General features: G+C 41.3%; 1 pseudogene; it reads right to left on the bottom strand.

The window, feature by feature from the left end:
* Nucleotides 1–12,910: 12,910 nt before the first annotated feature.
* LOC102811384 lies at nucleotides 12,911–13,900 on the bottom strand (annotated as a pseudogene).
* Nucleotides 13,901–14,269: the final 369 nt, after the last annotated feature.

Raw genomic sequence — 14,269 nt, forward strand, 5'->3', positions numbered from 1 at the left:
TGGCCGTGTAGGAAGTCTTAACATGGTGCTTTCATTCTTATGTTTTAATTGAATGGGGGCTGGGCCAAGATGGGTTTAGGAAAGCTATTATTTGAAGAAAGAGTAGCCAATAAAGGGTATGAAATTATTGAGGCCGCTGTCCCACTTGGTAGGGTCCCTTTGTGACGTCACAGGAGAACTACGTGGTCTGCGCAGCTGCAGCTCTCCGTGGGGAGGGGGCGAAATGATGTGGAGCTGTGTCTTGGGAGAGACTTGGCACTGATTGGGTTAAGCTTTTGTACTTAACCAAAATGAATCAAATAGGCAAGAAAAATCATAACTCAGCTATCACAGATTAAGTGGGATCCCTAGTTTAAAAGCAAAGGTTAAGGGATGACTAAGGAGCTCTGGTAGTGGTTATGAATTGGGCTGCGAACCTTAAGGTCAGCAGTTCGAAACTAGCAGCTGTTCCACGAAAGAAAGATGAGCCTTTCTGCTCCCATACAAATTTACAGCCTCGGAAACCCTGTACAGGGTCGCTATGAGTCGGTTCTGACACGGTAGAATCACCACCACCATTCTACCATGCCACACCTATTCTACTATGTCATAGAAGCCCTGATGTGGCACTATGGACTAATGCGCTGGACTGCAAGGTCGGTTTGAACCACAAGGTCTGAGGTTCAAACACACCAGCTGCTTCTTAGAAACCATATACACGGTTGCTATGGGTTGGATCTGACTCGAGACACCTAATAAATACATTCTACTCTGCAGCTTTCTGCTTTGCAAATTATCCCTTTAGTTTTCACTTTTAACATTCTAAATCTGATTTTGTCACCACTGGCATCCTCAAAAATAGATGCAGTTGTGGTATGAACTAGTAAAGTCAGCAGTTCAAACCCACCAACCACTTTTAGGAAACCCTATACAAGGTCACTGTGAGTCAGAACTGACTGGATGGCACTTAGCAATAACGTAAGTGATATGAACTCTAGGAAGTTAACCAGATTATCAATTCATATCCATAAACATTTATCTTGCTCCCCCCCCCCCCAATTTATATATCAAGCTTCTTGTTGAAAAGACTAAGGAAATATAAATTAGTTATTTCACCTGGTTTAATAGCTTTTACTTCCAAAAAAAAAGGAGCTCTGGTAGCGTAGTGGTTACGACTCGGGCTGTGAACCGCAAGGTCAGCAGTTGGAAACTACCAGCTGCTCCACTGGAGAAAGATGAGGCTTTCTACTCCCGTAAAGATTTACACCCTCGGAAACCCTGTACAGGGTCGCTATGAGTCGGTTCCAACTCCACAGCACATAACAACAACAACAACAACTTCCAAATAAAGCAGTTGATGCTTATGATGAAATTGGTATTTTTCTTTTGCTAGACTTTGAAGCAAAGAGGAAAATTAATAATATAAACAATTTAGCTTTTTGTAGCATTCTGTCTACTTTTATTCCTCTTTTGGTTCCTGTTACATTATTTTCTTTGAAACATTTAATCTCCTATTATGTGGTAGGCACAGTGCAAGAGAGCCTCACACTTGATATGTAAGTACAAATTCAGGTAAATATTGTGATGAAAAGGTCCATAGCAATAACAAACGTTAGGCCATCCTGATCACTTTGAAAGCTAACTTTGGGGTAAGGAGTGTAAAAATATTCTAAAAAGAGGGAACAACGTTGGGCAAAGGTCCTGTAGTAGAAAAAAGCATGGCTCATTGGAGAAGCAGGAAGCCACCTGATGGAGCAGGGAACAAGTGAAGAAGACAAGGCTGGTGAAGTAGGCTGGAATGACAAGATCTTGAAAGACTTTGGTCTTTGTCCTAAGAGTTGTTGTTGTTGTTCTTAAGTGCCGTAGAGTCGGTTCCGACCCATAGCGACCCTGTATAGGGTTTCCAAGGAGCAGCTGGTGAGCTTGAACCACCAGCCTTGCAGTTCAAACGGCTTTGCACTCTGGCGCATTAACCCAAAGCGCCACACCAGGACTCCTTGTCCTAAGAGTAGTGGGAACTAAAGAAAGATTTTAAGCAAAGGGTAGCTTGATTATATTGCATTCTGAAAAGTTGTTCTATATTCCTGACATGTGGATAGTGGGATGAAGAGGGTAAGAATAGATAGGTGCTGAGAGGGAACGAGTCTTCATCCTACCCCCTTTGTACGCAGGGGTGATAGGGACAGGCAACTTAGACATTGGCTACCTAAAATGTGGGGGTGGGGGGGGGTGCACGCTATCGCTATCAAGGCACAAAGTGACTGTCTTTCAAAAGGGACTTTAGTTTCCGAGTGCGGGAGAAGGTAGAATCCCCATTGAATAGCTTGCATCTTGTCTAGGTGGGTCTGGTGAAAGGAGATGGGGATAAGATTCTTATGATTCAATAGTGATAGTTGTTATCATGACTAACTGAGATTGTCACAACTGTAGAAGTAGAAATTTTGTAACATAAAGGGAGAAGTAGCTAACCTTCCATTCCAGGAAGGGAGGACCCTAGGACCATCAAGGGAGAAGAGCATGAGCAGAATGAGGAACCCTATCCAGAGAAGCAGCGACACCAGAGATGGAGACAGAGATGAGGACATGGAAAGATACAGAAGCTGAAGACTCTAGACTCATGGAAAGAGAAAGGCTGTGTGCTGGCGGCCAGGAGGCAGGCTTACAGAATGTGCCCTTTGGTTGTTTAAATGTTTATATATTCCTGAGTGTTTTGGTGTACATCCCCCCCAACCTCAAAAAACAAAACAAAAAAACCCCAGAGGGAATAGAAGCAAATACTGTTGAATGATGATGCACAGAGGAGATTGTAATCATGGCAATGAAACAATGTATGTAAAACCGATGTTCGCCCATGTAAACTATCACTCAATTCACAATAAAAACTTAAAATAAATAATAATAACAATAAAAAGAATTGATAGATACCAAGAGACCAAAGTTGGGAATCTGGAGAAGAGTTGATGGTGTCTTGGACTAAGCTGGGTGGCAGCAGTGGGAATGGAGAGATGCAGATTTAGTAGAACCATTTACATGTCTTGAATTTGATTGTTGCTAGAATATGGACGATTATGAGTGTGTTTTGAGAAATATTGAGTTTCAAATGTTTTTATTGGACATAAATCTGATACTCAAAGGGGGAGTTTGGGCTGGAGATCAAATTATGAGTGTCTGTGGGCTAATGCATCAGACTGCAAAGTCTTTTGAACTGCAAGGTTGATGGTTCAAGCTCACCAGTTGCTCCTTGGAAACCCTATATAGGGTCGCTATGGGTTGGAATCGACTTGACGGCACTTCACAACAACAACATTAAATAACATTTGTTGTTATTAAGTGCTATTGAGTTGAGTCTGACCCATAGCGACCCTGTATAGAGTTTCTGAGAAGCAGCTGGTGAGCTTGAACCACTGACCTTGCAGTGCGAAAGACTTTGCAGTTCAACGCATTAACCCACAGCACCACACCTGGATAGACATTATTATCTTTTGCATGCTTGTGTTGTATATTTATACATCTTTTGTAAAGTAAATTTTAAAATTAAAACTGTTTTAAAGTAAACAAATAAAGGAAACATTAAAAATGTCCTCCCTTGTGTGACCTTGGCCAAGTTACTTCTCTGTGTCTGTCTCCTCAACTGTAGAATGTCATAAATTGTATCAGTCAGAGATCCAGCAGGAAACAGTGCAATCAAATCAGGGAATTTTTTTAAATTCTTCATTGAAATTGCCAGAGTCTTTGCATAAACTTGAACTGCATCTTCCTTGCCACATTCACTCCAATGTTAGACCTGTTAACTTTTGACATTTTTAAACTTGAAAGCTGACAAATCAACATGGCATTTCTATTTTAATTCGTGTTTCTTTGACTTCTAATAAGATATTGTTCATGTTTATTAGCCATTACAATGTCTTCTGTTGTGAATGCCTTCTGATCATTTATCCGTTGGAGACTTTACATTTCTGTCATTGATTTCTGTAAGTGTTTTACATAATAAGTTATTAATATCTTGTCTATTATTTTCACTGCAGACAATTTATTCCAAGTTATATGTTAGTAATGACATTTTTGATAGACATTTTAACCACTCAGCTAGTATCTGAATGGTCCATGGTAGGAAGCCACCGGCTGCTCCACAGGAAAAAGATGAGGTAGTCTGCTTCTGTAAATATTATAGCCTTGAAAACCTTATAGGTTTTTTTACTCTGTCCTATAGGGTTGTGTGGCGCCGTGGGTTAATGTGCCAGACTGCAAAGCCATTTGAACTGCGAGATCAGTGGTTGAAGCTTATCAGCTGCTCCTCAGAAACCCTATAAGGGGTTGCTATGGGTCAGAATTGACTCGATGGCATTAACAACAACAACATAGGGTTGCTGAAGGAGCTCTGGTAGTGTAGTGGTTACGAAGCAGGCTGCTAATCTCAAGGTCAGCAGTTCAAAAGTTTCTGCTGCAAATATTTACAGCCTCAGAAACGCTATGCAGGGTGGCTGAAAATCAGAACCAACTCCATAACACATAACCACCACTACCACCATAGCTTTGCTGTGAGTCAGAATTGACTCTATGGCAATGGACTTTTGATTTTTTAAAAAATGTATTCTTTAATGATTTATTCCATTACTTTTAGGCATAGAGGGTCCATGTCCTTCAGAGATTGGAAGTACAAAAATTTATTATTATAGTTTTTCGATGGGTTGCTATTTTAAAATGCAATTAGTTCATTGGAATTTGCCATAATATATTATGTTATATGTTGCTTTGAATCTACTAAAGCCAGACATTCTTTGGAGAATGGACCCACTAGGAAAAAGAAGACACATATGAATTAATATAATTTGAGGTAGGTTTAGTAAATAAAATATTTACACAGTTGTGGGCAGGGTACAGGGAAACCACAAAGGATAGTGAAATATTAGAAATAGCAAAGCCAATAGCATCTCTAAGATAGGGCATTCAATAGCAAGTGGAGGAGAAAGTAGTTACTGGGACCTGGAAGGAGAAAATTATAGGACCAGGATCACCTTGATGAGAACTGTCAGCACTGGTTGAGGGACACCGGTAGCCCCTGGTAATCTCACAGGGAGGGTGCCATGGAATAAATACCCCAAATTTACTTCCACTCATATCTTCTGGCAAGTCTCTCCATTGAATGAACTTAACCAAAAGCCAGAGTGGCCAATTATAGACCATACAGAACAGCCTCTCACAGCAGAAAACAATATGGAGAAGAGTGGGAAGTATATCTGCAGGGGCAACTGAAAGACATCCAGCACAGGTTGTTGTTGTTAAGTGCCATCGAGTTGATTCCGACCCATAGCGACCCTGTATAGGGTTTACAAGGAGCAACTGGTAAGCTTGAACCAATGACCTTGCAATTCAATGCATTAGCTCACAGCATCATACCAAGACTCCATCCAGCACAGGAAGCCTTCATTTAAAGTGAGAATATGAATCAGATACTGCTATATTGCCAGCGTGTTTGGTTAAATGGAAGGATGGAGAAAAAAAAAGGAAGACCCCAATGAGATGGATTAGCACAGTGGCTGCAGCAATGGGCTCAGGCTTAGCAACGATTGTGAGGTTGGCGTGGAACCGGGCAACTTTCCATTCTGTTGTGCATAAGATCGTAATGGGTTGATACCAACTCAATCGCAACTAACAGTAACAGCAAAAACAATGAATCAAATACCTGGATTTTCCCTTTATTGGGAATTTTATTATTATTATTATACCATTTTTGCTATTTTCAGGTCTAATATCCAGACTATGTGGATCTTTTAATGTTGTTGTTGTTGTTAAGTGCCATCGAGTCAGGTTCCGACCCATAGCAATCCTGTATATGGTTTCCGAGGAGCAGCTGGTGAGCTTGAACTGCCGGCTTTGTGGTTCAAAGCGAATTTGCAGTCCAGCATATTAATCCACAGCACCACACCAGGACTCCTTTAACAGACATATTTTAATTTGTAAACAGCTTCCGTCTTTGATTTCTTGCCATTCATCTTCTATAACAATCTTGTTGTTGTTGTTAAGCGCTATTGAGTCGGTTATGACTCATAGTGGCCCTGTATAAAGATTTCCAAGAAGCAACTGGTGAGTTTAAACTGCTGACCTTGCAGTTCAAATGGACCTTGAAGTCGAGGGATTATCCCATAGCACCACACCTGAACAATCTTAGCTGGCCTGAACTTGTTGCTGTCCTGTTGATTCTGACTCATAATTACCTTATAGGACAGAGTAGAGTTGTAATCTTTATGGAAGAAGACGGCCTCACTTTCTCCCATGGAGTAGTAGCTGCTGGGTTTGAACCACTGGCATGTCTGTTAGAGGCTGAGCCCTTAACCACTGTATAACCAACTTTTTCACTAACGGGGACAATAAAGCATATATTCACCTTAAATTCCCAGGATTCTTCAGTAATATGCTATTTAAAGAAACCTTAGTGTAAGGATATGGTGAAAGGTCCCCTCACCCTTTCCGTACAGTGGATTTCTGATCCTGAGTCTTTAGGGGCAAAATGATTGATTGGGCCACAATTTTATAAGGGATTGGTCAGCTTACAACATACATAAGCAGCTTGCAGGGTCAGTATACTATTCACACGAACAGCTTAAAGTGTTACTCTGCTTTCTATCTACAAAAGAGGCTTGCAGATCCACCGATTAGTTTATAATGTGCTTAAAGGATTGATCAGTTTAGGAAAGCCATGCCTTACAATTGAAAAGGAGTTTTCTTATATAGGAAACCCATCTCACAGAGTTTGTGGGGGGGAGATGGGGAGGGGGGATTTTCTGATCCACAAGAGACAGAAGAGGAGCATATCCTTTGGACACCATGCTCTGCTCTGAGAACCTCTTAGGAAAGCTGTAATACAGGTCAAGTGCTGTAATACTGAGTTGGTAATACTGGAGACCAAGGAGCTCTGGTAGCGTAGTGGTTACGAATCGGGCTACAAACCTCAAGGTCAGCAGTTCAAAGCCACCAGCTGCTCCACGGGAGAAAGATGAGGCTTTCTGTTCCCGTAAAGATTTACAGCCTCGGAAATGCTGTTCAGGGTCGCTGTGGGTCGGAACCGACTCGACGGCACTTAACAACAACAATACTGAAGACCAAGGGGAATGGAGGAAAGCACAGCAGAACTGAGGGGAAGAGAAACAACAGTGAAAGGAATCAAGAAACTAACAGAGGGTGGCAGTGGGCAGGGTCAACCCACAGAGCAGAGCGAGACAGTTCCAGGCAGGAGGTTGCCAATGAAAATGGGCTCCTTCAGGCAAGAGGTCACCAACAGAGCTAGGCTCCTCTGAGCAGGAGAGCACCACCAGAGCAGCGATTTGGGTATACACCTTATTGGGATTGTCCATAAAAATTTCCTTGAGAGTTGTCACAATGCTTGCTTAACCCTGCATTGACCCAGGGTTGCTCTAAAGCTGCTGGTTGAAAGTTGGACCAGTAAGGACAGGGGGCCAAACCCAGCCAAGAAAAACTATGGAGAGACACAGAGAGAGAAAGACAAAGAGATGTGTTTCTGAGGAGTGGCTAGTGTGAGTTTGAACTGTTGACCTTGTGATTATCCTACAGCACCACATCAGGACACCGTAATTTTTATAATTCCCTCCAAAAAAAGAAGCAAAATGTAGAACAGCCAGACATGTAAGAATATGGAAATGGATAGGAAAAATGTTATAAAAATGCTGTTGGAGAGTAGGCCGCTTTCAAAAATTATATTTCCAAAGAGCTTTTTCATGGCATGGGATAATGATTATAATATAAGATTGAATGAATGATAAGCATGATACAAATTTAAATGAAGTGTGGTCTCACTGTATAAAGCAAAATATATAGAATGAGAGAAAGCCACTAAAGCAGTAAACTAAAGACTTAAGTTTTCATTTTTAAATAATTATAGATTCATGTTGTTGTTGTTGTTGTTAGGTGCCATTGAGTTGGTTCTGACTCATAGTGACCTTACACAAAACAGAACGAAACACTGTCCAGCATCATCCTCATAATTGCTATGTTTGAGTCCACTGTTGTCGCCACTGTAGCAATCCATCTTGGGGGACTTCCTCTTTTTCATTGACCCTCCACATTACTAAACATGATGTCCTTCTCCAAGGACTGGTCCCTCCTGACAACATGTCCAAAGTATGAGAGACAAAGTCTCACCATCCTGGATTCTAAGGAGCATTCTGGCTACACTTCGTCCAACACTTCTGGCAGTCCATGGCACTTTCAATATTCTTCTCCAACATCATAATTCAAATGCATCGATTCTTCTAAGGTCTTATTCATTGTCCAAGTTTCATGTGCATATGAGGTGATTGAAAAAACCATGGGTCAGGTCCACCTTAGTCCTCAAAGTGACATCTTTGCTCTTTAATACTTTAAAGAGGTCTTTTACAACTGATTTACTTAAAGCAATCTGTCCTTTGTTTTCTCAACTGCTGCTTCTGTGAATGTTGATGGTGGATCCAAGCAAAATGAAATCTTTGACACTGGACCAAAAATAACATCATGATTAATGGGGAAAATCTTTTTTCAGTGCCACACCAGGACATAAGAAGTTGTAAAATTGGTAGAGAGGCCCTATGTACCTTTCTCCCACCTTTTTCCTAGTGGTAACATCTAACATAATTATAGTATAATACCAAAACAAGGAAATGTACTTGCAACATCAATACATCGAGTCCTGGTTGGACACTGTAGGATAAGCACTGGTCTCCTAACCACATGGCCGGCTGTTCAAACCTATCAGCTGTTTCTAAGAAACCCTATACAGGGATGCTATGAGTCAGAACCAACTTGACGCCACTTAACAACAACAGCAAGTCAATACATGGCCACCAGAATCACTAATGGTATCTCTAAGTGATCGTCCACATAAGTCACTAACAATTATACCTGACTTATATACATGCCACTTGTTCTTGTTGTTAAATGCCGGCAAGTCAATTCCGACCCATAGAGACCAATTATAGGCCTTCCAAGGAGCAGCTGGTGAGCTTGAACCAACTACCTTGCAGTTCAAAGGACTTTGCAGTCTGACGCAGTAGCCCACAGCGCCTCACCAGGACTCCACTATTGAAATGGAATCCTGATGTGGTGCTGTTGGAATGCTAACCACAAGGTTGACAACAATAGCAATTGAAACGTGAACATTTCTATTTTAAAAACATTGTTGTTTGGTAAATTTGAGTAAGATACCTATAATCTAGTTGCTAATTTGGCAGTATTCATTTCCTACGTTGGGTCCCACTCTCTCTTGGCCATCCCCTTACCTCAGCCACACACACACAGACACATTTTATGCACTAGCAATAGCATCAAGAAGCTTCATGATATCACCCTTGGCTTATGCTAATTTCTGGGCTTTATTCTCTCTCTGTTTGGAGTTTTCACTGGATGTTCCTTATTTGTTATTCTAGAATAAATGAAACATTCCTTTTTAGTAAGCTGTCCCAGGTTGGAATCTCTGGGAAGCTGAAACTGAGATGGAGTTCAGAGGCAAACATTTATGGGGATGAGCACCTGGGAAGGGAAAAGGGAAGTGAACAGTTTGGGGCAGAAGCAGCCGTCAGACTGAGCAGAGTGCACGTTAGAAATGGCCAAACCCAGTACTACTGCTCAGTCATTCACTTGGGGTTGTCCTAATAAGAGTGTTCCCTTGGCTATTACTGCTTTGCTTAGTCAGTCATTGGCTTGTGCTATTCCAAAAATAACGTGATTTTTAAACAATTTTTTTAAAGTTCTAAAGCTAAGGCAAAGCCTGGAGAAAAGCAGCACAGCTGGAGGCTGTCAGCTAACTGCAGTCCTCACTTCTGGGCAGAGTCTTTTCTTGAGAAGGAAAATGAATGTTACATTACCATGTCTGCTGATGTACCCAGGGCCTGCATTCACACAGGTCTCCTTGTGCAGAGGGTCCCCACACTTAGTTTACTGCCCTGCTGTCATCACATTGAAATTCTTAATCATTTTAGCTTTGAATTTGTGTTTTGTAAGTGAAGTTCAAAGACATGGACAATGAAACATTCACATGAACAGTGTCCAATGTATGTGTCCTCTGCACTTTGTTGTCCCATTGTTGCCTCGTTTACACATGGCAATCTGGATGCACTTTTTGAACAAGGGGCTCTACTTTTTCATTTTGCATGAGCTACCCTAGTTATGTATCCAATCCTGAAAGCAGTCCTTCTTGACCAGGTTCAAGTCCTGACTAAATGCCATTCCTTAGTCCTACTGTGTGCATTCTCTCTTGGTATTCATATAGTACAAATAAATATAAAATTACCTTTTCATGAATCTGTCTCCCTGTTATGGGGAACTGATACTTTAGTGGAATTCCAATCTTAGCACGAATCTCAATAAACCATGCATTATTTTTGTTCTTTTATTCATTTTTTTTCACTAACATTCTACTCATCTCCTATTTGATTATAAAGAAGATCACTGTGGTTATCTTTGTAACAGAGACAGTCCCCCACCCCTGACAAGTATGTTTCCCCCTTCTTTCTTGGGAATAGAGCCCATAGCTTTTTGCTATTCAGAACAAAGACTAATTTCCCAAACTCCTTTGCAGCTAAATGTGGCATGTGACTAAGCTCTGGCCAATAAAGGTCATTGGAAATGTAATGTGACACTCCCAGAAAGTTTCTTTAAAGTGTTGCTAAACTGAAATGAGGGTTTGCTGCCTGTCACGGTAGTCAGTCAATCACAGAGATGCAGCGAGATCCAATTCAAGCTTTATTAACAGTCTGGAGGACAGGGAGAATCATCTCTCAAAAGACTGTCTTGACTCACCAAAGCAAGCACATTAGATAGAGCAGTGTACATCAGCTAAGCATCTGATCTGTTTTTCTTTACATTCCACAGTGAAATGAGTAATAACAGAACCATTTCTCTTTATCTTGAAAAACATATCATTCCCAGGGTCTTCATGACCTGTTGATTGAGACAATGATCTCAATGACCTTCAACTTAATCTAAGGCTTAGGCACATCTTGTTTTTTTCCAGAGGCCATAAAACTAAAGCTCCAAACAATTTTTCTGAGGGGAGATGAGAGAGGTTTTGATTATTTCCTGCAAGGAGAAACTAGAATTCTTGAAGGCAAAGAATCCGTGCTTTCAAAAGGACAGGATTGTTCCCTCTTCTTTCATTTCTCCTTCCTGCTGACTGGAATAAAAGCATGAAGACTAGAATTTAAATTGCTATTTAGGACCATGAAATGAAAGGAAATTGACAACATAAGATGGAAGGAATATGTACATTTTAAAATTTCTTTTATGGTGGTTGTGCTTATGTGCTGTGGAGTCCGTTCCGACTCATAGCGATCCTGTATAGGGTTTCCAAAGCTGTAAATCATTACGGGAGCAGAAAGAATCATCTTTGTCCCACGGAACAGCTGGTAGTTTGGAACTGCTGATTTTGAAGTCAGCAGCCTGACTCATAACCACTACATAAACATAAATATTTCTTTTTGTTTAAACCATCATTATTTGAGGTTTTCAGTCAATTCTTTATTCTTCTGAACTTAATCCTTCTTTAAATGAATGTGGAAGAGTGAAGTTGTGTCTACTGACCAACTGGTCCTTACAGGGTCTGAGTCTTCTTTTGTATTATCCTACAGAGTCCTGGTGTGGCATTGTGGGTTAGTGCACCAGACTGCAAAGCCATTTGAACTGCAAGGTCAGTGGTTCAAGCTCACCAGCTACTCCTTGGAAACCATATACAGGGTCGCTATGGGTCGGAATCAACTCGATGGCACAACAACAGAGTCCTGGTGTGGCACTGTAGTAGGATAACTACTGGACCTTTGCAAGGTCAGATTGAATCTCAAGATCAGCGGCTCAAACTTACCAGCCATTCCTTGGGAACCTTATGAGTTGGAACTGACTCAATAACACTTAACCACAACAATCTCCACCATGGGACAGGGGTTGGAGCTTAAAGTATCCAAGTTGTTGAAAGTTAAGTTAGCCACAGGTTGAGTTGGTGGAGACTGAATTGCTTTTTCTCTGCTCTCTGATTATTGTGACAGAAAATTCATTCTTCTCATTCTTCTGTCATTTTTCTTCCATTTGAGTCTCTACTTCTCCATCTTTTTCTAAATTACCTATATTCTGTCTCATCTAAATCTAGGGAGGAAAATTTAGTATAGGTATATCTGAGAACTTTCATTTGGCACATAAGTTAGAAATTTCTTTGAATCTTTTTTTTTTTCTTCAAGATATTAAATCTTTTTATTGAATACACATGATCATGGATGATACATAAATTTCAATCCCATCTATAATTTTATCTGGTACCATTAATTCAAATTAGATATATTGCATAGGATGTGCCAACAACCATTTTTAAAACCAATTGTTTAACTGCTTGGGTGACCATTTAATGGTGAAATTCCAGGTTCTTAACATAGCAACTGTCAGTTCAACTATACCATGGTTTCTGCAAATGGCTTCTCTGCCCCCAAGCCGTCCTTCTCTAAGGTTATATAAGTAAACTGAATGGAATCCGGCATCACCCTGAAGGAATTCTAAACTTCACACAGTGGGGTAGTTTATCAAGATGGCTTCAGAGTAGACTAACTTTACACAGCACATTAAAAAAAAGACATTTATTCAGCGTCCTCATCAGACTATTACATTTAGCAATCAACAGCATGGGTGCGGGGAAAAAAAATCTACATTAAAACCCTTTGTTGGAATGCTTTACACCTTCCACAGAACAGAAACGAAAATAACCTGTTATACAATTAGTCACAAATACAGTCCTCGAGTTTTTTGTTTTGTTTTGTTTTGTTTTTTGCCCATACACATGAGTATTGTCTAAAACATGTCTTCTTTGTAGCAGCTAAGCCCTGCCACCACTGTGCTTGGCTGAGTTAACAAATCTGTTGTAACCTGTAGCTTCCCTGTCACTTCTCTGGCTCTCCTCTCCTGCTCAGCTTTGTTTCCTGGCTATCATTAAAACCTTCTGCCACTCCCATACTGCTTGAATCGCCATACTGCTGCTGCTTGAATCACCTTGGTTTCGTGGTTTGGCAAAATATTGACCTCCACCACCATAAGGGCCAGAGCTTCTGCCTCTAAAATTTCCTCCCTTCATGGGTCCAAAATTTGAAGACTGATTATTGTAATTGCCAAAACCATTATAGCTTCCACTGCCTCCAAAATTGCTTCCATCATTACCAAATCCATTATAACCATCCCCACTGCCTCCATATCCACCACCACCTCGGCTGCCACCAAAGCCACCTTGTCCACTGAAGTTTCCTCTATGACCAAAGTTGTCATTCCCACCAAAACCACCTCTACGGCTACCACCAGTGTTTCCAGAACCACTTCGACCTCTTTGACTGGAGGAGGCACTGGCCATCTCTTGCTTTGGCAGGGCTTTCCTTACTTCACAGCTGTGGCCATTCACAGTATGGTACTTCTGGACAACAATCTTATCTACAGAGTCATGGTCATCAAAGGTCACAAATGCAAAGCCCCTCTTCTTGCCACTGCCTCGGTCTGTCATGATTTCAATCACTTCAATCTTTCCATACTGCTCAAAATAATCTCTTAGGTGATGGTCTTTGGTGTCTTCTTTAATGCCACCAACAAAAATCTTTTTCACAGTTAAGTGGGCACCTGGTCTTTGAGAGTCTTCTCTTGAAACGGCCCTCTTTGGTTCCACCACTCTTCCATCCACCTTGTGTGGCCTTGCATTCATGGCTACATCCACCTCCTCCACAGTAGAATAAGTGACAAACCCAAAGCCTCTGGTGCGCTTGGTGTCTGGATCTCTCATCACCACACAGTCCGTGGACATCCCCCATTGCTCAAAATGGCTCCTCAGGCTCTCATCTGTTGTTTCAAAGCTCAAACCTCCGATGAAGAGTTTCCGCAGCTGTTAGGGCTCTTTAGGAGACTCTGACTTAGACATGACCGCGGTGAGGGGGAGAAAAAAACAAGACGATGCTTCCTCCGCGCTGTCCACGAGCAGAAAGGAGTAGGCGAACGAACGTATCTCTTTGAATCTTTTTATGTCTACCTTTACTTCATCTTTAAAGCACACTGCGAAAGTATAATTAACCCTCAAAGTTCCAGCAAGAATGGAACCTTCATGGTGCTTTGGCTTAAGCACTGGGCTGCAAACTGTGGGAGAAAGATGCAGCTGTCTGCTCCACTAAATAATTCCAGTCTTGAAAACCCGATGGAGTCGTTCTCATTCCGCCCTACAGTGTTGCTAGAAGTTTGAATTGATTCCAGTGCAGTGGCTTGTTCTTGTGTTTTTGTACCAGTGAGAGATAAG

The sequence above is a fragment of the Chrysochloris asiatica genome, unplaced genomic scaffold, assembly GCF_000296735.1.
Source record: "Chrysochloris asiatica unplaced genomic scaffold, ChrAsi1.0 scaffold00062, whole genome shotgun sequence".
Lineage (NCBI taxonomy): Eukaryota > Metazoa > Chordata > Mammalia > Afrosoricida > Chrysochloridae > Chrysochloris > Chrysochloris asiatica.